The sequence below is a fragment of the Ranitomeya imitator genome, chromosome 2, assembly GCF_032444005.1.
Source record: "Ranitomeya imitator isolate aRanImi1 chromosome 2, aRanImi1.pri, whole genome shotgun sequence".
NCBI lineage: Eukaryota > Metazoa > Chordata > Amphibia > Anura > Dendrobatidae > Ranitomeya > Ranitomeya imitator.
In genome coordinates, this window is record NC_091283.1 from 96,283,393 (window position 1) to 96,308,770 (window position 25,378).

Below are 25,378 nucleotides of genomic sequence, written 5' to 3' on the forward strand. Positions count from 1 at the left end.
GGATGGTCCTGCACGTGCTGCAACTATTTAAGACTCGCATGACCGCACGGCCATGCGCTAGTATTGTTCCAAGTCAAGTGCTTTGCGCCAGTCTGGTCATGTAAGAGTGTGTTCAGGGACCCGGCTGAAATAAGCCCCTAGAATGCTGGCACCTCCGGCGAGGAGTTTGTGTGTGTATGTATTCAGGGATCTGGCTGAAATAAGCCCCTAGAATGCTGGCACCTCCGGCGAGGAGTTTTGTGTGCATGCGTGACCATTGACTGATCTCTGTTTGGGAGTTCGCCTGTGCCTCTGTGAAGTCTAACAGGGCACAGTGCTTTGCTTTCACGGCTACTCGGTGAATTAACTGAGTTAGTCCATACCGCCGTTTGCTAGCAGCAGGTTCTCCTGCACGGTGGACCCCGGGCTGCAAACGCACCAATAACAATAAAAACATCTATATTTACTTGATGCGTTCCGCTGGCCCAAACAACATATATATGCCACACAGATGAATGACAAATGGCAGTTATTTGAACTTTCTTTTCTTGGCTGATCTGTGATGTACAGCTTCTGGGTTGTCTCTCATCAAGCTCCAGCAATAGTCAGCCATCATATGTGAGTCCCACCGGCCTTGATACCGTTCTTCCATTGTTTTAATGTCCTGATGAAAACGCTCCCCTTGTTCCTCGCTCACATCCCCAAGGTTCTCTGGAAAAAAGTCCAAATGGCTGTGTAAATAGTGAATCTTGATACTCATTCTACATTCAAGATTTTGCATGCTCATTAGTAGTTCTTCCACAATCTCTTCATAGTTGTCTGCTTTCTTATTCCCTAGAAAATTCTGCACCACATTACAAAATGCATTCCAAGCTCTTTCTTCTGCAAAGAGTTTGTATGTTCTCTCCGTGTTTGCGTGGGTTTCCTCCGGGCACTCCGGTTTCCTCCCACATTCCAAAGACATACTGATAGGGAATTTAGATTGTGAGCCCCATCGGGGACAGCGATGATAATGTGTGCAAACTGTAAAGCGCTGCATAATATGTTAGCGCTATATAAAAATAAAGATTATTATTATTATTTCTTCTGTCTCATTCATTGATGTGATAAAATTTGGGTCTCTCATAAGTGTTCTTATTTGAGGTCCATCAAATATTCCAGCCTTTTTCTTCTCTTCACTAAGGCCAGGAAAAGTTGAACATATATAGTTAAAGCATTCTCCACTGTGATTGAGAGCTTTGACGAACTGCTTCATCAATCCAAGTTTTATGTATAAGGGAGGAAAGACAATGTCCTTCCTATCCATTAGAGGATCATGGATGACATTCTTATTGCCAGATGCCAAACTCTGTCGCTGAGGCCATTCAGTTTTCTCCCAATGCTCTGCTGTAGCTCTAGTGTCCCAGTAGCACAGAAAACAAGGGTGTTACCATAACAAATGGGAATTATGCATGTTCAAAGAAAACAAAGATATTTTCACATTTATTGGGAGACTAAATGAAAACTTTACCTTAGTGAACTGTATAAACTGGCACTTTTCATACACTACTTATATTTATCATGGAATTCTTGAAAATGGGCTATATACCTGTAGCACAAAAATGTGATATGATAGAGAAATTATAAGATCATATTTGAATTCAGCACCCTCAAATTAGTCTAAAACTGTTCTTAAACTCCATGCCAGAAAAATTTTTTTTTGTAGACCAGTGTAATTTTGCAAAACTGGGTTACACAACTTTCCATTTTTTCCCTTCGCCATCAAACTCCGAGTTTTGAGTAATAACTCTGTTCTAAAGATTAGGTATAGAAATTGCACTAAGAATGTAAAACTAAGTTGCAACTTAATTTCTGTATCTGAAAATAGATGAAGCAGTTTTTATAAACCATAATACAAATTATTACAACTTGATAAAAGATCACCAAAAGGGAATAAAAACACTGTAAAATAAGATTTGCAGCTGGAAGGAAAGTTCTTGCTGCTGAAGCTATAGAAAGATGGTTTTTAACAACTCATTTTGAAGTCTATTTTCAAGTTTTAAAAAATGGCCGGTCGGCATCAACGACTGGTATTTTTATGTTGGTTTCCTCAAAATCCGCTAGGTGAGCTATACCATTGTTTTACTCTTTTTCACTGTTAATAGGGTCACCCTATTGCGAACACTTTTTACCTTCACAGCACTTCCCTTAAGGAGCTAATACATCCATCGCCACCTATTCACGTAATAGGTGGTAATAATAATAATAATAAGGTGATACATATAAGATAAGTAGGAGTGAAACTGGAAATCACACTGATTCCTAAAACAAGTTCCTTCCTTTTTCCCTATGATGACCATAGTATGGCAGGACTGAGATCTCCCATCTTAACAGTGAGTGGAGGTTCCAAAGTTTGCAATGACACCTATCTAACATTTATTGCCAATTTTACTGATTGAAATACCTGGAATTTTTAATATTTTAATTTAGAGGAGTTACTTATTTAACAAAACCTATTTTTATTCTTGATTTGTCTTTAAATTATAAATATCCTGAAATATATAGTGCAATAATGGAATTTCCTTACAGTGAAGTGAGAGAAAATGGCACTTTCTGAGTTTAGTAAATTAAAAAAAAAATTAAGACCAAAAAATAGGGAAGTTGCTCACCTGATAGAGTTGTGCATAGTCGGGCAAATAACATATGAACTAGATCCAATAAGGGCAGCCTAGCTCGTGTGCTGTTGGAATTTCTTCCAAGGGAGTTCCAGCAGTGTATGATGAAGGTGGAGATACCAGATGAAAATAGCTTCTATGGTATCAAATGAAAAAAATACCAGGAATATGCAAAAAAAAATAAAAAATATATTTTTAGAAATACAACGCTTTTTTGCTGTATCCAGCCTCCCTTAGGTGTCTCTGAGGAAGGGTGGATACTGCTGAAATGTTTGGGGTTTTTAAATAAATTTAGTTTTTTTGGTATTATTTTATTTGATACTGTGGGAGCACATTTCACCAGGTATCTTCACCCTCATAACGCACTGCCAAAATCTATAGTGCATGATCCTACTTGTCACGGCCGCCTCTGCTCCCCGGTCCACCGCCGCTTCAGCTCATACTTACCTGGTTTGGCGCGCTCCCCCTGTTCATCCAGCTGCCGGGTCTGCCGCCGTCTTCTCCGCTTCTTCTCACCCACGGTGGCGCACTCCTCCTGCAGGCACACGTCTTCTTCCTGGCTCTTGGCGGGTGCGCATGCGCACTCCTCGCTCCAGCACCTCTCTGGGCATGTACACCTCACTTTCCTGAACCACAGGTGCTCCATACCTTTTCTCTATGATCCTGGGAGGACTCTGACCCGGAAGTCCTTCAGCACGTCTTGTATATAAGGTAATTCCTTCCTCTGATCTTTGCCTGTTTGTCAATTGTCCTCATTTGACCAAGGTCCTCTATACCTTGCTCCGTCCTGTGTCTCTGCCAATCCCTGCCAGTCCTGGGCGTTCGCCTTATCCAGTCCATCCTGTGTCTCCGCCATTCCCTGCCTGTCCTGGTCATCCACCATATCCAGTCCGTCCTATGTCTCCGCCATTCCCTGCCTATTCTGGTCATCCGCCATATCCAGTCTGTCCTGTGTCTCTGCCATTCCCTGTCTTTCCTGGTCGTCCGCCATATCCAGTCCACTCTGTGTTTCAGTCACTCAGTCCTGTGTCTCCGCCTTAGCCACTTCTGTGTCCTTCCTCTCCTGCTTCCTGTTCCCCAGTATCAGCTTCCACGGCAATAGTCTCCCTCGGACCTGCCCCTAACGCTCCCTGTATAGGGGGTGGTCCATCTGATAAGCTCACCCTTGTTTTACTCTTTTTCACTGTTAATAGGGTCACCCTATTGCGAACACTTTTTACCTTCACAGCACTTCCCTTAAGGAGCTAATACATCCATCGCCACCTATTCACGTAATAGGTGGTAATAATAATAATAATAAGGTGATACATATAAGATAAGTAGGAGTGAAACTGGAAATCACACTGATTCCTAAAACAAGTTCCTTCCTTTTTCCCTATGATGACCATAGTATGGCAGGACTGAGATCTCCCATCTTAACAGTGAGTGGAGGTTCCAAAGTTTGCAATGACACCTATCTAACATTTATTGCCAATTTTACTGATTGAAATACCTGGAATTATTAATATTTTAATTTAGAGGAGTTACTTATTTAACAAAACCTATTTTTATTCTTGATTTGTCTTTAAATTATAAATATCCTGAAATATATAGTGCAATAATGGAATTTCCTTACAGTGAAGTGAGAGAAAATGGCACTTTCTGAGTTTAGTAAATTAAAAAAAAAATTAAGACCAAAAAATAGGGAAGTTGCTCACCTGATAGAGTTGTGCATAGTCGGGCAAATAACATATGAACTAGATCCAATAAGGGCAGCCTAGCTCGTGTGCTGTTGGAATTTCTTCCAAGGGAGTTCCAGCAGTGTATGATGAAGGTGGAGATACCAGATGAAAATAGCTTCTATGGTATCAAATGAGAAAAATACCAGGAATATGCAAAAAAAAATAAAAAATATATTTTTAGAAATACAACGCTTTTTTGCTGTATCCAGCCTCCCTTAGGTGTCTCTGAGGAAGGGTGGATACTGCTGAAATGTTTGGGGTTTTTAAATAAATTTAGTTTTTTTGGTATTATTTTATTTGATACTGTGGGAGCACATTTCACCAGGTATCTTCACCCTCATAACGCACTGCCAAAATCTATAGTGCATGATCCTACTTGTCACGGCCGCCTCTGCTCCCCGGTCCACCGCCGCTTCAGCTCATACTTACCTGGTTTGGCGCGCTCCCCCTGTTCATCCAGCTGCCGGGTCTGCCGCCGTCTTCTCCGCTTCTTCTCACCCACGGTGGCGCACTCCTCCTGCAGGCACACGTCTTCTTCCTGGCTCTTGGCGGGTGCGCATGCGCACTCCTCGCTCCAGCACCTCTCTGGGCATGTACACCTCACTTTCCTGAACAACAGGTGCTCCATACCTTTTCTCTATGATCCTGGGAGGACTCTGACCCGGAAGTCCTTCAGCACGTCTTGTATATAAGGTAATTCCTTCCTCTGATCTTTGCCTGTTTGTCAATTGTCCTCATTTGACCAAGGTCCTCTATACCTTGCTCCGTCCTGTGTCTCTGCCAATCCCTGCCAGTCCTGGGCGTTCGCCTTATCCAGTCCATCCTGTGTCTCCGCCATTCCCTGCCTGTCCTGGTCATCCACCATATCCAGTCCGTCCTATGTCTCCGCCATTCCCTGCCTATTCTGGTCATCCGCCATATCCAGTCTGTCCTGTGTCTCTGCCATTCCTTGTCTTTCCTGGTCGTCCGCCATATCCAGTCCACTCTGTGTTTCAGTCACTCAGTCCTGTGTCTCCGCCTTAGCCACTTCTGTGTCCTTCCTCTCCTGCTTCCTGTTCCCCAGTATCAGCTTCCGCGGCAATAGTCTCCCTCGGACCTGCCCCTAACGCTCCCTGTATAGGGGGTGGTCCATCTGATAAGCTCACCCTTGGGAGGTTTGTTGTCATGGTACTGTGGGTTCACTCTTGGGGTTCGGAAGTTCTGACACTAACATATGGGTACTCTGTTAGGATGTAAAGCCTGATCTCCCCTGTTGTGGTCCTATAGGAAAATGAAAGACGTACTGAGAGTTTCCTCATAGATTATAGTAGATCCCTAGAATCTAAACATTTGGACACTTTGTGATCAACTTATTGTCAAGAGACCCTTATTATATCTAGAGTGGGTTCACAGAAGGGATCGTCTTCATAAAATATGAGTTGCTTCCTTTATGCTAAATTGGCAGTCAGTTAACCCCTTTCTGACCTTGGACGGGATAGTACGTCCAAGGTCAGATCCCCTGCTTTGATGCAGGGCTCCGCGGTGAGCCCGCATCAAAGCCGGGACATGTCAGCTGTTTTGAACAGCTGACATGTGCCCGTAATAGGCGCGGGCAGAATCGCGATCTGCCCGCACCTATTAACTAGTTAAATGCCGCTGTCAAACGCAGACAGCGGCATTTAACTACCGCTTCCGGCCGGGCGGCCGGAAATGACGTCATCGCCGACCCCCGTCATATGATCGGGGGTCGGCGATGCGTCTCCATTGTAACCATAGAGGTCCTTGAGACCTCTATGGTTACTGATCGCCGGTGGCTGTGAGCGCCACCCTGTGGTCGGCACTCACAGCACACCTGCATTTCTGCTACATAGCAGCGGTCAGCAGATCGCTGCTATGTAGCAGAGGCGATCGAGTTGTACCTGCTTCTAGCCTCTCATGGAGGCTATTGAAGCATGGCAAAAGTAAAAAAAAAAAGTTGAAAAAATGCTAAAAAAAATAAAAAAAATATAAAAGTTTAAATCACTCCCCTTTCGCCCCAATCAAAATAAATCAATAAAAAAATCTCAAATCTACACATATTTGGTATCGCCGCGCTCAGAATCGCCCGATCTATCAATTAAAAAAAAGCATTAACCTGATCGCTAAACAGCGTAGCGGGAAAAAAATTAGAAACACCAGAATTACGTTTTTTTGGTCGCCATGACATTGCATTAAAATGCAATAACGGGCAATCAAAAGAACGTATCTGCATCGAAATGCTATCATTAAAAACGTCATCTCGGCACGCAAAAAATAAGCCCTCAACCGACCCCGAAATCACGAAAAATGGAAACGCTACAAGTATCGGAAAATGGCGCAATTTTTTTTTTTTAGCAAAGTTTGGAATTTTTTTTCACCACTTAGATAAAAAATAACCTAGTCATGTTAGGTGTCTATGAACTCGTACTGACCTGGAGTATCATAATGTCAAGTCAGTTTTAGCATTTAGTGAACCTAGCAAAAAAGCCAAACAAAAAACAAGTGTGGGACTGCACTTTTTTTGCAATTTCACCGCACTTGGAATTTTTTTCCCGTTTTCTAGTAGACGACATGCTAAAACCAATGATGTCGTTCAAAAGTACAACTCGTCCCTCAAAAATAAGCCCTCACATGGCCAAATTGACGGAAAAATAAAAAAGTTATGGCTCTGGGAAGGAGTGGAGTGAAAAACGAACACGGAAAAACGAAAAATCCTATGGTCATGAAGGGGTTAATATATTTTATTCAGATGGTAGTTTAGGTAACCATTTAGATAACATGATAAAACTAAATTAAAAAAATAATAAAGCCAAAAATAACATTAGACGCTCACTGTATCTTGTGCAAAATAATGCCCGAGGGTAAGCAAATTCCTTGTATTTCATATTTCAATGCAAATAACTGATTTTCACAATTGATAAAATTGTATGAACACATATGTTTGGTTATTATTAAATGTTTTTCCTTGTATTGTACCCAACAACCACTTCTCATACTCCTTCTACAGATCAGGAATTGGAATCAATAGATACATACACATACTGTATACAGGATGAGCAGGGAAATCGGCAAGATGACTTCTAGGATGGGAACTCATTTCATGAGAACAGAATTGAATTGTAAAATGCTGTGCACTGGGTGTATATACCGGCTTTACACACAATGCTTTCTTTTGCGATTCCCATAAGAGATCTGAGATTACATTGACATGAAATCCACTTCAAAATGCCACCATTTTTATTTTATACACTAAACATTGGATATTGGGCGCAAAGATTATAAAGTATTACAATGAATTATTGCTGCAGAGGACCCCATAAACCATGTTATACCAAGATCTAAAATCTGCCCCAGCTACTCTCTAAAATAACAAATAAATTGGATGAGTGACAAAATAAAAGCTAAATAGATATCGCAACTGCATTGAGCAGGAAAAACATGTGGTTGAAACCCCATAAAATAGAAAATGACAAGTCATAAAATAATTTAAACTACAGCATGAGAAATACCTAGAACTCAGTGCTCCAAAATGTGGGACAGTAGGGTGCCTCTCTGTTTCTTAGGCATTTTTTATTATGTAGCCTACTTGCTGTATTTTTTATGTTTTATGACCTGTGATTGGCTGTAGCAGTCAGATGACTGGAACATGATGTCATCAGATGTTCCCCTGATGGTGCCGTTCAAGTGACTGAAGATCACAGTGTTATTTCTTCCTGTCCTGCCTAAGAGATCTCGAGATGCCTATGCCAGACATGATGGTTAAAGCAAGGGGACTTACATTCTTTTGTTATTTTAAAGGGAACTTGTCAACAGTTTTTCTTATATAAATTATGCCCACAAATATTAAGGCCTTTTTTACGGCATACTGGAATGCTGATCCAGTTTGCGGATCCCAAAAAAGAGATTTTATCTTACTCACAGATTGGGTGGTCCTATTCGATGGAACTCACTGGTCTTAATGCGGTGCCTCCTCTGTTCTTGTGATCACCGTCCTTATTCCCTGCTTCATATGGATGACGCATCCTACATCATCCACACAGTGTCTTTCATCACGTTCCTGTGCACTTCTCTCTGCCCTGCTGAAAGCAGAGCAAAGCACTATAATACACATGCACCGGGAAAGTCCAAAGAACACTGAGAACCCATAAGTAAAGTCGGCGCATGTGCGCTACAATGCTTTTCCCTGCACTCAGTAGGACAGAAAGAAGTGTGCCTGCACAGGAGCGCGATAGGGACACTGTGTGGATGACAGGTTGCGTCATCGAAATGTAGCAGGGAATGACATGGCAATAGCAAAAAGAGAGGAGGCACTGGATCAAGATTAGAGACATCCATCAGACTGGACCACCTCATCTATGAGTATAATAAAAGCTCGTTTTGGGAACTGCAGAGTGGATTTGGGACTTTTTTACAGTAGTTCTTGACCTGCCAAAACCTAAGACAGAAACAAAATGAACATATCCTCTGCTGTAAGTAGTTTTTTTTTTTCAATCAAAAACAGTGTTTACCAAGTACCCTCTGTTATTTATATGCATTATTGCTTTTTACTTACTCACAGCAGAGTATTGTTTCATTTTGTTTTTGTTTTTAAGTTTTATCTGTTTTAATTGTCAGTGTGAGCATGCTCCTATATTTTATATATATACCATCTTATACTACATTTAATTTTTTCGGTTAAGTTTCAAGTTTCTTTACTCATTGCAGGTAAGAGTGTTGCCTCCCTTTCTTTGAGCTGGAAATCATGTTTATTTAGCTTCCCATTGCTAGATGTCCATATTCGGGACGCAGTCCTGCTCGACCCTTATTCACATTGACGTCACTTTGACGCAAGGCAAGGTTTTAATACAAGAGTTTAGGACCATCCCTATTTGGGTACACATTGACACTGGTGGGATGGCTTTTATGTTTTTTTTTTTTGCTCAAAAATGGTGTTTACTAGGTACCCTATGATCTTTATAGGCACTATTGCTTTTTAAATACTTTATTCACAGTGTAAACGAGTACAGAAACATCATACTATGATAGAAAAATTAAAATTCCATCTACGCGTTTCAGGTAAACAAACCCTTAGTCATGATGGCAATGTGCATACAAGTGAGCTTTTTTTTTAATGAAGCCTGAATTCCTGCACATATTGTGACTATTTAACTTGATTAGTTCACTTATTGCTGCATGTTTCTGATACCATAGAAGACCTCTAGAATTTGAAGGCAAATTTTTCTACAATAAAATTTTAACAGCACTGATGTGTGTGTTCTCACTCAGACTGAGAATAAAGTATTTACCATGATTGTGAAGCTGGATTCCCTCTACTGGACTCCTTTATGTCAAGGCACAGATGCTGTCATCTGCTATGAAAAAAATCTTGCTTGTGGGTGAGCTGGACTTTTTCTTTTTACTATTGCTTTTTACTTACTTACAGGAGGTTATATGGTCAGTGGTTAGCACTGTTGCCTTGTAGCGCTTGGGTCCTGGGTTCAAATCCTACCAAGGACAATATCTGAAAGGAGTTTGTTCGTTCTCCCTGTTATCCTGTGAGTTTCCTCCGGGTTCTCTGGTTTCCTCCCAGACTCCAAAGACATACTGATAGGGAATTTATATTGTAAACCTTAGAGGGGACAGTGATTATAATGTATGTAAAGCATTGTAGAATAAATGGTGCTATATGATTAAGTAAAATAAATAAATAAGTAAATACATTTTGTTTCTGTCTTAAGGTACCGTTACATTAAACAACTTACCAACGATCACGACCAGCGATACAACCTGGCCGTGATCGTTGGTAAGTCGTTGTGTGGTCGCTGGGGAGCTGTCACACAGACAGCTCTCTCCAGTGACAAACGATCAGGGGAACGACTTCGGCATCGTTGAAACTGTCTTCAACGATGCCGAAGTCCCCGGGTAACAAGGGTAAACATCGGGTTACTAAGTGCAGGGCCGCGCTTAGTAACCCGATATTTACCATGGTTACCATTGTAAAAGTTAAAAAAAAAACACTGCATACTCACATTCTGATGTCTGTCACATCCCCCGCCGTCAGCTTCCCGCACCGACTGTGTCAGCGCCAGCCGTAAAGCAGAGCACAGCGGTGACGTCACCGCTGAGCTCTGCTTTTGCTCTACGGCCGGCGCTGACACAGTCAGTGCGGGAAGCTGACGCCGGGGGACTGAAAGACATCAGAATGTGAGTATGTAGTGTTTTTTTTTTTTTACTTTTACAATGGTAACCAGGGTAAATATCGGGTTACTAAGCGCGGCCCTGCACTTAGTAACCCGATGTTTACCCTGGTTAAAGGTGAACACATCGCTAGATCGGCGTCACACACGCTGATCCAGCGATGACAGCGGGTGATCAGCGACCAAAAAAAGGTCCTGATCATTCCCAACGACCAACGATCTCCCAGCAGGGGCCTGATCGTTGGTCGCTGTCACACCTAACGAGATCGTTAGCGGGATCGTTGCTACATCACAAAAAGTGTGACGTTGCAACGATATCGTTAACAATATCGTTATGTGTGAAGGTACCTTTAGGGTTTGTCTGCTTATTTACCAATGTGAACATGCTCCTATACTTTGCATGCATACCAACTTATACTCTAGTTCATTTTTTTCGGCTTACAGCTTGAACTGTGCCCAATGCAATACTATACTAAAAATCTAAGCAGTTTCCCTCTTTGATATCGGAAGAGCACAATGGCACTGCGGCTAGCCAAACCTTGTGATTGGGGTAGTGTGAGAGCAGAGCTTGCAAGCTCTATAACAAAGATTTTTTACTCCCTACCCTCCTTGTCCAGGAAACAAGCCACCTGTTAGGACTGGCGGAACGCACCAAGACAGATGATAAAGGTGCGTTCGCAGTCCGGGGTCCACCGTGCAGGTGGAGACCTGCTGCTAGTAATTGGCAGACAATATGGCGGTACACTAAAGTATACACGCGTGGGTTAAACCTCACCCAGCGTGAAGAAAGCGATCCTGTTAACTTACAGGACCGCAGTACCGCACTAGAGCGCGAGCAAGTGGTCAGCGGACTTAACCCCAGAAGGGATTGAAGCCCGATTAGACCCTTGCTGGCGTAACACCGCAACTGGGTGTGTAGAGAACCTTAGGACAAATATGTGCACAAGAGTGCGAGCGATGCCGCACTAACGGACGCCACTAACCACCCAGACTCGGGTATGGAAAGCGCAAGGCAAGCGCACGGCGCCGTACTGGCAGGCACAGCTATAGGACGCTGAGATGTGTGTATCGTGTAGATGGCAAGTCGGGCGCTAGATAGCTACCATCATCCGCGAACAGTCAACAACACTAGGGAGGGATATTTAGGAGCTTTCATCCTTCGACATACATCCATCTACACACACACATAATAACAAGACAATACTAGCGCATGGCCGTGCGGTCATGCGCAGTTTATATAGGAGCAGCACAGGAAGTGGCCACAGCACTTTTGCCCTTCTAGGACCTGCCAAGAGGACCAATGGAATGTGCTGCAGAGCCTGAGCACATGACCCTCGATCTCCAACGGGAGACCTTACGCTGGGCATGCTCAGTACATGCAGACAAGGACTTAGTCCCAGAGAAGTCCGCTCGCTGCTGACCAGTACTGACTTTAATGGCAGAGACTGGAGAAGCAGCACTAACTCTCTGAACAGAGTGAGAATGAGCAAGACGCTGGGACCGATGTCCTTGCTGAGCAGGCTCCACTGCGGCTGGACAAGAATGGGAGACCGCAGCGGAAGTGGCTCGAGATTCCCCCAGTGCAGAAGCGGGAACTCGACCCCTAACATTACCCCCCCTCTTAGGGCCCCCCCCTCCTTGGGCCTCGCTACGTTCAAAGGCAGCAATGAGCTGCGGAGCCCGAATGTGCTCCACAGGCTCCCAGGTTCTATCCTCTGGACCATGACCCTTCCAATCCACCAAATAAAATTTTTTGCCACGTACCACCTTGCTTCCCACAATAGCATTCACCTCAAATTCATCCGTGGATGAACCCGATGTCCCAGCAGATGACTCAGAAAACCGAGACAAGCGAACGGGCTTTAAGAGGGAAACGTGAAAGGTATCGGTGATACCAAGGCGTGGAGGAATGGCCAAACGGTAAACCACAGGGTTGACCTGTTCCAGAACTTTAAACGGGCCAATGTAGCGAGGAGCAAACTTAGTGGACTCAACTCGCAGCCTGATGTTACGGGCGGAGAGCCACACTAAGTCGCCGGGAGCAAAGACCGGAGCGGGGCGCCGGTGTGTATCAGCCGAAACCCTCATTCTCTCCTTGGAGGCCCGGATAGCATCCTGTGTGCGGTCCCAGATGTCACGTGCCTCCACCGCCCAGTCTGCCACCCTAGAATCGGTGGAGGACACGGGCATGGGCACAGGGACACGCGGATGCTGGCCGTAATTAAGGAGAAAAGGAGTTTGACCAGTGGAATCGGCTACGGCGTTGTTCAGGGCAAATTCCGCCCAAGGTAGCAAAGATGCCCAGTCATCCTGCCTAGCAGAGACGAAATGTCGCAAATATGTCACCAGAGTCTGGTTGGTTCTCTCCACCAACCCATTCGTCTCGGGATGGTAAGCAGAGGAGAGGTTTAACTCTATGCTGAGTAAACGGCAGAGCTCTCTCCAAAACCGAGATGCGAACTGGGGACCCCGATCGCTGACAATTTTATCAGGCATACCATGCAAACGGAAAACGTGTTTAACGAACAACACCGCCAAGGCCCGTGCTGAGGGTAACCGAGGAAGCGGCACCAAATGCACCATCTTAGAGAAATGGTCAGTGACAACCCAAATAATGGAGCAGCCACGCGACTTGGGTAGACCCACCACAAAGTCCATTCCGACCATCTCCCAGGGCCTGTCTGCCACCGGTAGAGGGTAAAGCAACCCAGCAGGCCGTTGCCGAGGAGACCGATTCTGAGCGCAAGAAACGCACGCCTGAATGTAGTCCCTGACATCTCGGGCCATATGCGGCCACCAGTATGTTCTCGCCAAAAGCTCTGATGTCCTCTTGGTCCCAAAATGCCCCCCCACTCTGGAGGAGTGAGCCCAAGAGAGAACCTCCGGTCGCAAGTTAGCTGGCACGAAAGTCTTGCCCGGGGGCACAGACTCTAGCGAAACCGGAGCTACAGTTCTCAGGCTCTCAGAAGGGACAATAAGCCGAGGCTCCTCCTCCTCCTCCTCAGATGACACTACGGAGCGGGAGAGAGCGTCGGCACGAACGTTCTTCTCCCCGGAGAGAAAATGGAGAGTAAAATGGAACCGGGAGAAGAACAGGGACCATCTAGCCTGGCGAGAATTCAGCCGCTGGGCCGTCTGTATATACACCAAGTTCTTGTGGTCAGTGAAGACTTGGAAGGGAAAGCGAGCTCCCTCCAAGAGGTGTCTCCACTTTGAAAAAGCCAACTTCATGGCTAGCAACTCCCTGTCCCCGATGGAATAATTCCTCTCCGCTGGTGTGAAGGTCTTGGAGAAGAAGAAGCAAGGATGCTTCCGACCTTGAGCATCCTTTTGGAAAAGGACTGCTCCAGCACCAACGGATGAGGCATCCACCTCCAAGATGAATGGTTTATCTACATCGGGGCGATGTAGGATGGGAGCGCTAGCGAAGTGTGACTTAATCGAGAGAAAGGCCTTGGAGACCTCCTCTGACCACAACTTGGGATTTGCTCCCTTCTTGGTGAGGGCGACCAAGGGAGCTACCAAAGTTGAGAAGTGTGGAATGAACTGGCGATAATAATTAATGAACCCCATAAAGCGCTGCACCGCTTTAAGAGAATGGGGTTCCTGCCAGTCCATTACAGCCTGTAGCTTGGCAGGATCCATAGCCAAACCCTGGGCAGAAATGATATATCCAAGGAAAGGCAAGGACTCCTGCTCAAACACACACTTCTCCAACTTAGCGTAGAGGGAGTTTGCCCGTAAGAGGTCGAAGACTTTGCGAACATCTCTCCGATGGGAGTCTATATCTGGAGAGTAGATGAGAATGTCATCCAGATAGACTACGACCGAGGTGGTGAGCATATCCCGAAAGATGTCGTTCACAAAGTCTTGGAAAACGGCTGGGGCATTACAGAGCCCAAAGGGCATCACTAGATATTCATAGTGCCCATCCCTGGTGTTAAAAGCCGTCTTCCATTCATCCCCCTCACGGATGCGAATCAGGTTGTAAGCACCCCGCAGATCTAACTTTGTAAATACCTTTGCTCCCCGTAGCCTATCAAAGAGCTCAGATATCAGGGGTAATGGGTACTTGTTCTTAACGGTAATGGCGTTAAGACCCCTGTAGTCGATGCATGGACGTAAGTCTCCAGTCTTCTTCTGTACGAAGAAGAACCCAGCCCCTGCCGGTGACACTGACTTCCTAATGAATCCTCTTGCCAGATTCTCCTGAATATACTGGGACATTGCCTCCGTCTCCGGGAGAGATAACGGGTAGACTCGACCCCGGGGAGGCTCAGCACCAGGCAAGAGGTCAATAGGACAGTCATAGGGGCGGTGAGGCGGAAGAGTCTCCGCAGCTCTTTTGGAGAACACGTCTGCATGGGACCAATAGTGCTTGGGGAGAGAGGAAAGATCTGTGGGTACCTGTGTAGTAGCAACCTGAACGCACTCCCTCTGACATCTACCCTCACAGGATTTACTCCATCCCAAAATTCTCCCAGAGGACCACTCAATATGAGGAGAATGGTAGCGAAGCCATGGCATCCCCAACAGGACCTCATCAATTCCCTCAGGAATGACTAATAGGGAGATTATCTCCTGATGTGATGGAGACACAGATAGGGTGAAAGGAATGGTTTGGTGGGTAATCTGTGAAGGTAGTGTTGACCCATTTACCACTCGAACGGTCACTGGCTGGGCGAGCATCACCAGGGGTATTGCGTGACGCTGGGCAAAGGCGGAGGACATAAAGTTACCCTCTGCCCCAGAGTCCAAGCATAGCTCGACCGTGAGAGTGGATGGGCCTATGGTAATTGTCCCCTTGAAGGACAACTTTGAGGCAAACGTCGCCGTGTCTAGTGTACCTCCTCCAACTGCCACTAGACGCTGACGTTTCCCCGACCGCTGAGGACTCTTGGAGGCAAGACGTCCTGACTGCTGGCAAACATGACGAACCTTATGTGCACGAGCGGACTGAGACTTGGATCCCGCTCGTGTCACCTCCAAGGTCTCATGTGACTCAGATGCCTGGACTGGAGATTTCAAAGGTTTGGCGAAGGTAGGAGCCAGCCGAAACCTCTGCCTACACTGGGCTCGTTCCAACCTCCGCTCGTTAAAACGGAGGTCTATACGAGTAGAAATAGATATTAACTCCTCCAGTGTGGCAGGAATCTCCCTAGTGGCCAGAGCGTCCTTAACATGGTCAGCCAGGCCCCTCCAGAATATGGGGATAAGGGCTTTATCCGACCACTCCAGCTCGGAAGCTAAAGTACGGAATCGGACGGAAAAATGGCTGACCAAGGACTCACCCTGAGTTAATGCCAGTAGTTGGAGCGCTGTATCATGGGTGAGTTGAGGTCCTAGAAAGACCTTTTTCAGCGTGCCCAGAAACAACGGAGCACTCTGCACCACATGATCATCACGCTCCCACAGCGGCGTAGCCCACTCCAACGCCCTGCCCGACAACAGCGAGACAATAAATCCCACCTTAGCCCACTCTGTAGGAAAACGTGCAGCCAGGAGCTCGAGATGGATAGAGCACTGGCTCACGAATCCACGACAATGTTTGCTCTCTCCAGCAAACTTGTCAGGTAGTGGGAGACGGGATAAAGTCGGAGCAGGGGTGGCAGTGGACAAACTGGCTGCGGCTACACTTGCAGCCTGCACAGCTACAGCAGTGACATCCACAGCTGAGGTTGTACGCTCAAGAGCCGCCAACCTTCCCTCCAGCTGCTGGATGTACCGCTGTAAACGCTGGTCGTCCGCCATTTTACTAGCCAGACCCTGGCGCTAGTATTCTGTTAGGACTGGCGGAACGCACCAAGACAGATGATAAAGGTGCGTTCGCAGTCCGGGGTCCACCGTGCAGGTGGAGACCTGCTGCTAGTAATTGGCAGACAATATGGCGGTACACTAAAGTATACACGCGTGGGTTAAACCTCACCCAGCGTGAAGAAAGCGATCCTGTTAACTCACAGGACCGCAGTACCGCACTAGAGCGCGAGCAAGTGGTCAGCGGACTTAACCCCAGAAGGGATTGAAGCCCGATTAGACCCTTGCTGGCGTAACACCGCAACTGGGTGTGTAGAGAACCTTAGGACAAATATGTGCACAAGAGTGCGAGCGATGCCGCACTAACGGACGCCACTAACCACCCAGACTCGGGTATGGAAAGCGCAAGGCAAGCGCACGGCGCCGTACTGGCAGGCACAGCTATAGGACGCTGAGATGTGTGTATCGTGTAGATGGCAAGTCGGGCGCTAGATAGCTACCATCATCCGCGAACAGTCAACAACACTAGGGAGGGATATTTAGGAGCTTTCATCCTTCGACATACATCCATCTACACACACACATAATAACAAGACAATACTAGCGCATGGCCGTGCGGTCATGCGCAGTTTATATAGGAGCAGCACAGGAAGTGGCCACAGCACTTTTGCCCTTCTAGGACCTGCCAAGAGGACCAATGGAATGTGCTGCAGAGCCTGAGCACATGACCCTCGATCTCCAACGGGAGACCTTACGCTGGGCATGCTCAGTACATGCAGACAAGGACTTAGTCCCAGAGAAGTCCGCTCGCTGCTGACCAGTACTGACTTTAATGGCAGAGACTGGAGAAGCAGCACTAACTCTCTGAACAGAGTGAGAATGAGCAAGACGCTGGGACCGACGTCCTTGCTGAGCAGGCTCCACTGCGGCTGGACAAGAATGGGAGACCGCAGCGGAAGTGGCTCGAGATTCCCCCAGTGCAGAAGCGGGAACTCGACCCCTAACACCACCTGATTTAGATTCCAACGGTGACTTGTAACCTCAGCAGCCAACATTATGCAGTAAAATTAAAAATCCCTCCATTCTTGATAACAGAGATGATTTTTTTTTTAAATTTTCTTGTTTTTACCCGCGTTTAGCAATTAGAACCATTTATTATGTTGAAAAACACAACACACTTTGAGCAATGATTGAACTCATGTTAGGGTAACACAACAATATAAGAACAAAAAAAAAAAAGAAAAAAGTATCTTCTGCCATAAAAATGGTATTATCTACAGCGTTGGTATTGGCCAATGAAAGAGAATGAATGGTAGTATAGGTAATTTTGCCAGTTCATCGTTGCTGTTTTTTATCTTACATTACAGGTGTTTTCAAGTGTTTGGGATTATTCTTCTGTGCTATTTAGATTTCTTTTCAACTATTGTATAGTTTATACGTATTTCCGCTTTCCCGCTGTATTGCTTACTGTTTCCATTAATCTCCTAATTACACTATGTCATATCTTTTCCAAGTTCTAATACAGATGCAGTAAAAACATATTATACGACACAATCGTGCAATTTAATATTAATCTTGTTTTATTGTCAAATGTGTTTTCATTACACAATACACCAAAATACAATAGAGCACAGTCAAACTGAACTAAATTAAAAGCTCCGCTAATATGATTTTTCACTGCAGCCTCAATTATTCTGTTCTTTGCACTGAAAATATAGCTGTCATTTCTATCAAGTATGTTTTGCAATAGAGTTCCTAAAGTGCTATGTTTAAGATGAAAAATAAAAACTGTATTCTATGCTTCAGTTCTTCTCTGAGTAATGGGAATTTTGGAAAACTTTATTTTTGAACACCGAGCCCAAACTTCTATATGAAAAACTATGTTTTGTGAAGGAGATAATTGACGTTGAATATACAATGTATGGGACTGGGTATCCCACCTTGGGTATCCCATCCATGGTAAAGATTCAAAAATTGATTCTCTTACAGCTAAAATGTGCACATTACAGACTTATAGTTTCATAGTTTTTAAGATTGAAGGTGGACTTAAGTCCATCGAGTTTAACCTATAGACTAACATGTTGGTCCAGAGGAAGGCAAAACCCCCATGGGGCAAAGATGGAGGTGTGTGTGCAGGGGCCTACATGGGAGCTACATCTGTAGCAGGAATTGGATTACAAAGAATATACGTGAGAAATTCTGGGGTCCAATGCCACCTTATAGTTATTAAAGGTGTATGTAAAAGGAAGATCCATGTGTATTTTAGATGTATGATTAAGACATTCAATTCAAGTTTTTTCCAAAAAAATCAGGAAGCCAGGCCTACAGGATGAATCTTCATTACAAAAAATATGACACTGTTTGGATATTTTTCCAGATAATATGTTTTTTGCAATTAGACTGTTCTCAAATTCTATTAAGTCTATTTTGTTTTAATGTTTGGACAAAGATTGGTAATGTGTCCTTAAAACATTGATATTAGAAGAGGGGTTGGGAGCTTCTTAGCAACTCACGATGAGAGGATTCATGCAGGATATCTCCATGGCCTAACAAATTTAGGAAGGAATTTTTGTTTAATGTCAATGGAAAGTTGGTGAGGACACAAAGCCATAATGGAGAAGATGGGGTGTTGGAGAAAAAGAAAATCTTAAATGAACCTGCATCGATATCGACATTAGTTGTTGACCTGAGCCGGAAGGCACATTCAGTTAAAGGGCACCCATTGTTTTACTTTCTTAAAAAAATGCTTCGCATTACGCTGCTTGACATGTAGAAGCACTAAGGACATTATCAGCGCATTTACATGGCAGTGTACGGGCTCGATAGAAAGTCTGTGAACCAATACTCAACTCTTTTTACAGCCTCATAGACTTTCTAATGAGCCGGCACACCACTCTGTGCCCACACTCATGCAGGACCTCAGGTCTTCTGGCTGCTAAGCAGCTTGTAGAGTAGATTTTTTTTACTAATCTGTGTCAACACCAGGATATGGTGCACAGGTTGGAAAGGAACCAGATCTTGATTGAAAAATAAAACTATTGGCACCATTTAAGGTCCTCTGATCAAAATGAATGACTTCCACTCAGCACATATGCTGGGAAATGCATGTGATGTACATGCTTCTATTAACCCAACAGAAGCTAAGACAGTTCCATTTTATAATGGTATATAAAAAAATATAAGATTAGAATAATAGATTGCACTATTCTATTAATTGATCGCCAGTAAAAAAAATAAGTACCTCATGGTATAGATTCTTTACAATGGGATACTATGTGCAAAATATAGGTACATTGGACATATAGCCGGTGTTCATTGGTAGTAGACGTCGGGAGCTTTTCCCAAGGTGTATGTCAAACAGAGGCCATCAATGTGATCTTGACAGGGGTATGTTTTCATATCTATCTGTCTATCTTTCTATCTATTTATTTATCTATTCATCTATCTATTGATCGTCTCTTTATCTGCCTGCTTATCTTTACCTATGGTGGTACACCAGCGCTAATGCCCTAAATGTGTCTGTACATGTGAAGAAATAAACAGTGTGTTCCTAATGGCGACTCCCTCATTCCTAGTTTACAAACTCTGGGATCCTAGTGGAAAGAAGAAGAATATTATTATGGGGTAAGAGAATTGGGCAACTTGACCTCCCTCCGTGACCTTCCGTGACCTCCTTCCATGGGTCCATGGCCAATACAGGAGCTGTTCTTGTAAGTCTATGAGTTCTGTAAATACCAAGTTCTAAATTACTGCATATGTATTTACATAACAGCTACATAACTGTTGATAGAAATAACTCTATATATCTAAAGCGTAGCTCCAAAAAGAAATGAATAAAATATAAAATCTAATTTACATGATTAATTCTATGCTTTTCTTCACAGGTGCTAAATTTCTTCAACATATTTGACTCTTTCTGTGAGAGCGGAGAAAAGATCAAACTCATTTACATGCTGGCAGAGAAAGAGAAATGGCAAATAGAATCTAAGCATTACTTAAATAATGTTTTTCTTAAAGCAGGTAAGATATAAAGCAAATACAGAATATAGCACAAACAATAAATTAAGGTTTGTCAGTGTTCCCTGAACAGTGGGTATCTGACTTTCAGGACCACCATTAATGCTCCGTATGAGCGGACCTCAAAAGCTCTACTAAATTTACCATCACGAAAATCACTTATTAGGACCTTTGCTGAAGTTCCATGGGCAGAAGAAGGATGGGTCAAGGAGCTTTTTTCCTTCTTTTAGACAAGCAGCTGGAAACTTTGAGATCAGTAGAGATGATGAACCTTAACGGCTTCCATAGGATATAGATAGTAATTGTAGCGCAATGGCCGGTGCCCCTGCATAGTGTCCCCTTCTTCCTTTATGCAGGGATACCGCCTTTCTCACTGCCCCGGCACCGCGGCATGGTTCCCCGGGATACTCCTGCTGCTTCCTGGTACACGCCACAGTTCCTGGCCACACTCCAACTACCCAAATGCACATGCTCCCATGCTCTTAAAGGTCCAGTGCATGCATATAGTAAATGCCCTTGGCTTGTTGCTGAGAGGCATTTAGTATAATGGTAACACCTGCAAGATGGCTCCTAGCCAATTGTTGGCAGCCGTCCTGTATAAAAGACTCCCCTTAGGGAGTCGCCAAGCAGTGAGTTGAGTCATTAGGTAGTTGGTGTTCTCCCAGTGCAGTTGTGAGGTCCACTGGTCCCCGTAAGGCCATTGTCCTGAACCCGAATACCTGGTACCAGTGTGGCCAGAGTCTTTACCCCAAACCCTAGTCCCGGTGCAGCCAGTGTCCTGACCCTGAATTCCTTGTCCCAGTATGGCCAAGGTCCTGAACATTGTCCCCTGGTCTTGTAGTGGCCAGTCCTGAATCCAAAGTCCCCTGGTCCCAGTGAGGCAAGTGCCTGACCATTATCCACCAGTCTGTGTGCAGCCAGTCCCTGATCCAGTTTTTTTAGACCAGTGTGTCTGTACATAGCCCTATTCAGTGTCAGCGAACTTGACCCCTGGGGTCAGCAGCTGCTGTACCAGGAATTGCGTAGGAGTGATACTCCACCATCAGGAGCTCTATTGAACACCTGGTAGCCTCTTAGATATGCCCCTTGCTAGGCAGGCCCATTGATGTAGCACAGTGGGTCTACAAACCACATGTGCCACAGTTAGGCGTAACAGTAATTAATAAACATTGAGATAAAATGCCAGTGGAAAAATGTATTGATGTATATGCTCTAATTCCATAGACAACTAACAGGCAAACAAAATATTACCAAACCTGTTGTGAATTCTGTGGTCGAGCTCCCTCCTGTGGTCATGAGTGGTACTTCGGCTGGTTCTGTCTATGAGCTTCCTCTGGTGGATGTGAGTGGGGCTGCGGCTTCTGAGTTTCCTTCCTCATGTGACGAGGTTAAGTCGTTAGGTGCTGCTCTATTTAACTCCACCTAGTTCTTTGTTCCTTGCCTCCAGTCAATGTTCCAGTATTGGTCTTGCTCTCTCCTGGATCGTCCTTGTGGCCTGCATAAGCTAAGTTCTGCTTGTGTTTCTTGGTTTGCTATTTTTTCTGTCCAGCTTGCTATTTTGGTTTGTCTTGCTTGCTGGAAGCTCTGGGACGCAGAGGAAGCACCTCCGTACCGTTAGTCGGTGCGGAGGGTCTTTTTGCGCCCTCTGCGTGGTTGTTTGTAGGTTTTTGTGCTGACTGCAAAGCTATCTTTCCTATCCTCGGTCTATTCAGTAAGTCGGGCCTCACTGCTAAAATCTATTTCATCTCTTTGTTTGTATTTTCATCTTTGCTGACAGTCAAAATATGTGGGGGGCTGCCTTTTCCTTTGGGGAATTTCTCTGAGGCAAGGTAGGCTTATTTTTCCATCTTCAGGGCTAGCTAGTTTCTCAGGCTGTGCCCGAGGCGCCTAGGTCTGGTCAGGAGCGCTCCACGGCTACCTCTAGTGTGGTGTGATAGGATTAGGGATTGCGGTCAGCAGAGTTCCCACGTCTTAGAGCTCGTCCTATGTTATTAGTAACTATCAGGTCACTTTTTGTGCTCTTAACCACCAGGTCCATTGTGTTTCTGAACCACCAGTTCATAACAGTACTGGAGGCCCAAAGTACTAATGCTTCTCAATAGAGGGAAAAGAGAAGTTCTGAGACCATTTTTTTTTCTCTGCACTGTGTTTTGTCTTTCTTTTCCCCTAGACATTTGGGTGGTTCAGGACACAGGTGTAGTGATGGACATTAAAGGTCTGTTTTCTTGTGTGGATCATCTCACTGCAAGAGTACAAAATATTCAAGACATGGTGGTTCAGAAATCTATGTTAGAACCTAGAATTCCTATTCCTGACTTATTTTCTGGAGATAGAGCTAAGTTTTTGAATTTCAAAAATAATTGTAAACTGTTTCTGGCTTTGAAACCCCGCTCCTCTGGTGACCCAGTTCAACAAGTTAAGATCATTATTTCTTTATTACGTGGCGACCCTCAAGACTGGGCATTTTCCCTTGCGCCAGGAGATCCTGCATTATGCGATATTGATGCGTTTTTTCTGGCGCTCGGATTGCTGTATGATGTACCTAATTCAGTGGATCAGGCAGAGAAAAATTTGCTGGCTCTGTGTCAGGGTCAGGATGAGGTAGAGATATATTGTCAGAAGTTTAGGAAGTGGTCTGTGCTCACTCAATGGAATGAATGTGCGCTGGCAGCAATTTTCAGAAAGGGTCTCTCTGAAGCCCTTATGGATGTCATGGTGGGATTTCCTATGCCTGCTGGTCTGAATGAGTCTATGTCTTTGGCCATTCAGATCGATCGACGCTTACATGAGCGTAAAAATGTGCACCATTTGGCGGTATTATCTGAGCATAAACCTGAGCCTACGCAATGTGATAGGACTTTGACCAGAGCTGAGCGGCAAGAACACAGACGTCGGAATGGGCTGTGTTTTTATTGTGGTGAATCCACTCATGCTATCTCCGATTGTCCTAAGCGCACTAAGCGGTTCGCTAGGTCTGCCACCATTGGTACGGTACAGTCGAAATTTCTTTTGTCCGTTACTTTGATCTGTTCTTTGTCATCCTATTCTGTCATGGCATTTGTGGATTCAGGCGCTGCCCTGAATTTGATGGACTTTGACTTTGCTAGGCGCTGTGGGTTTTTCTTGGAGCCCTTGCAGTGTCCTATTCCATTGAGAGGAATTGATGCTACGCCTTTGGCCAAGAATAAGCCTCAGTACTGGACCCAACTGACCATGTGCACGGCTCCTGCACATCAGGAGGATATTCGCTTTTTGGTGTTGCATAATCTGCATGATGTGGTTGTGTTGGGGTTGCCATGGCTACAAGTCCATAACCCAGTATTGGATTGGAAATCTATGTCTGTGTCCAGCTGGGGTTGTCAGGGGGTACATGGTGATGTTCCAGTTCTGTCTATTTCATCATCCACCCCTTCTGAGGTCCCAGAGTTCTTGTCGGATTACCGGGATGTATTTGATGAGCCCAAGTCCAGTGCCCTACCTCTGCATAGGGATTGCGATTGTGCTATCGATTTGATTCCTGGTAGTAAGTTTCCTAAGGGTCGACTGTTTTATTTGTCTGTGCCTGAGCACGCCGCTATGCGGAGTTACGTAAAGGAATCCTTGGAGAAGGGTCATATTCACCCGTCGTCGTCGCCATTGGGAGCAGGGTTCTTTTTTGTGGCCAAGAAGGATGGTTCGTTGAGACCTTGTATTGATTACCGCCTTCCAAAAAAAAGCACAGTCAAATTTCAGTACCCCTTGCCGCTGCTGTCTGATTTGTTTGCTCGGATTAAGGGGGCTAGTTGGTTCACCAAGATAGATCTTCGTGGTGCGTATAATCTTGTGCGTATTAAACAGGGCGATGAATGGAAAACAGCATTTATTACGCCCGAGGGCCATTTTGAGTACCTGGTTATGCCATTCGGGCTTTCCAATGCTCCATCAGTATTTCAGTCCTTTATGCATGACATCTTCCGAGAGTACCTGGATAAATTCCTGATTGTATACTTGGATGATATTTTGGTCTTCTCGGATGATTGGGAGTCTCACGTGAAGCAGGTTAGAATGGTGTTCCAGGTCCTGCGTGTGAATTCTTTGTTTGTGAAGGGGTCAAAGTGTCTCTTTGGTGTTCAGAAGGTTTCATTTTTGGGTTTCGTTTTTTCCCCTTCTACTATCGAGATGGACCCTGTTAGAGTTCAGGCCATTTATGATTGGACTCAGCCGACATCTCTGAAGAGTCTGCAAAAGTTCCTGGGCTTTGCTAATTTTTATCGTTGCTTCATCAATAATTTTTCTAGTATTGCTAAACCGTTGACTGATTTAACCAAGAAGGGTGATGATGTGGTCAATTGGTCTTCTGCTGCTGTAGAAGCTTTTCAGGAGTTGAAGCGTCGTTTTTCTTCTGCCCCTGTGTTGTGCCAGCCAGATGTTTCGCTCCCGTTCCAGGTTGAGGTTGATGCTTCTGAGATTGGAGCAGGGGCTGTTTTGTTGCAAAGAAGTTCTGATGGCTCGGTGATGAAACCATGTGCCTTCTTTTCCAGGAAGTTTTCACCTGCTGAGCGTAATTATGATGTTGGCAATCGAGAGTTGTTGGCCATGAAGTGGGCATTCGAGGAGTGGCGTCATTGGCTTGAAGGAGCTAAGCATCGCGTGGTGGTCTTGTCTGATCACAAGAACTTGACTTATCTCGAGTCTGCCAAACGGTTGAATCCTAGACAGGCTCATTGGTCGCTGTTTTTCTCCCGTTTTGACTTTGTGGTTTCGTACCTTCCGGGCTCTAAGAATGTGAAGGCAGATCCCCTGTCTAGGAGTTTTGTGCCCGACTCTCCGGGTTTGCCTGAGCTGGCGGGTATTCTCAAAGAGGAGGTAATTTTGTCTGCCATCTCCCCTGATTTGCGGCGGGTGCTGCAAAAATTTCAGGCTAATAGACCTGACCGTTGCCCAGCGGAGAAACTGTTTGTCCCTGATAAATGGACGAGTAGAGTTATCTCTGAGATTCATTGTTCGGTGTTGGCTGGTCATCCTGGAATCTTTGGTACCAGAGATTTGGTGGCTAGATCCTTTTGGTGGCCATCTCTGTCGCGGGATGTGCGTTCGTTTG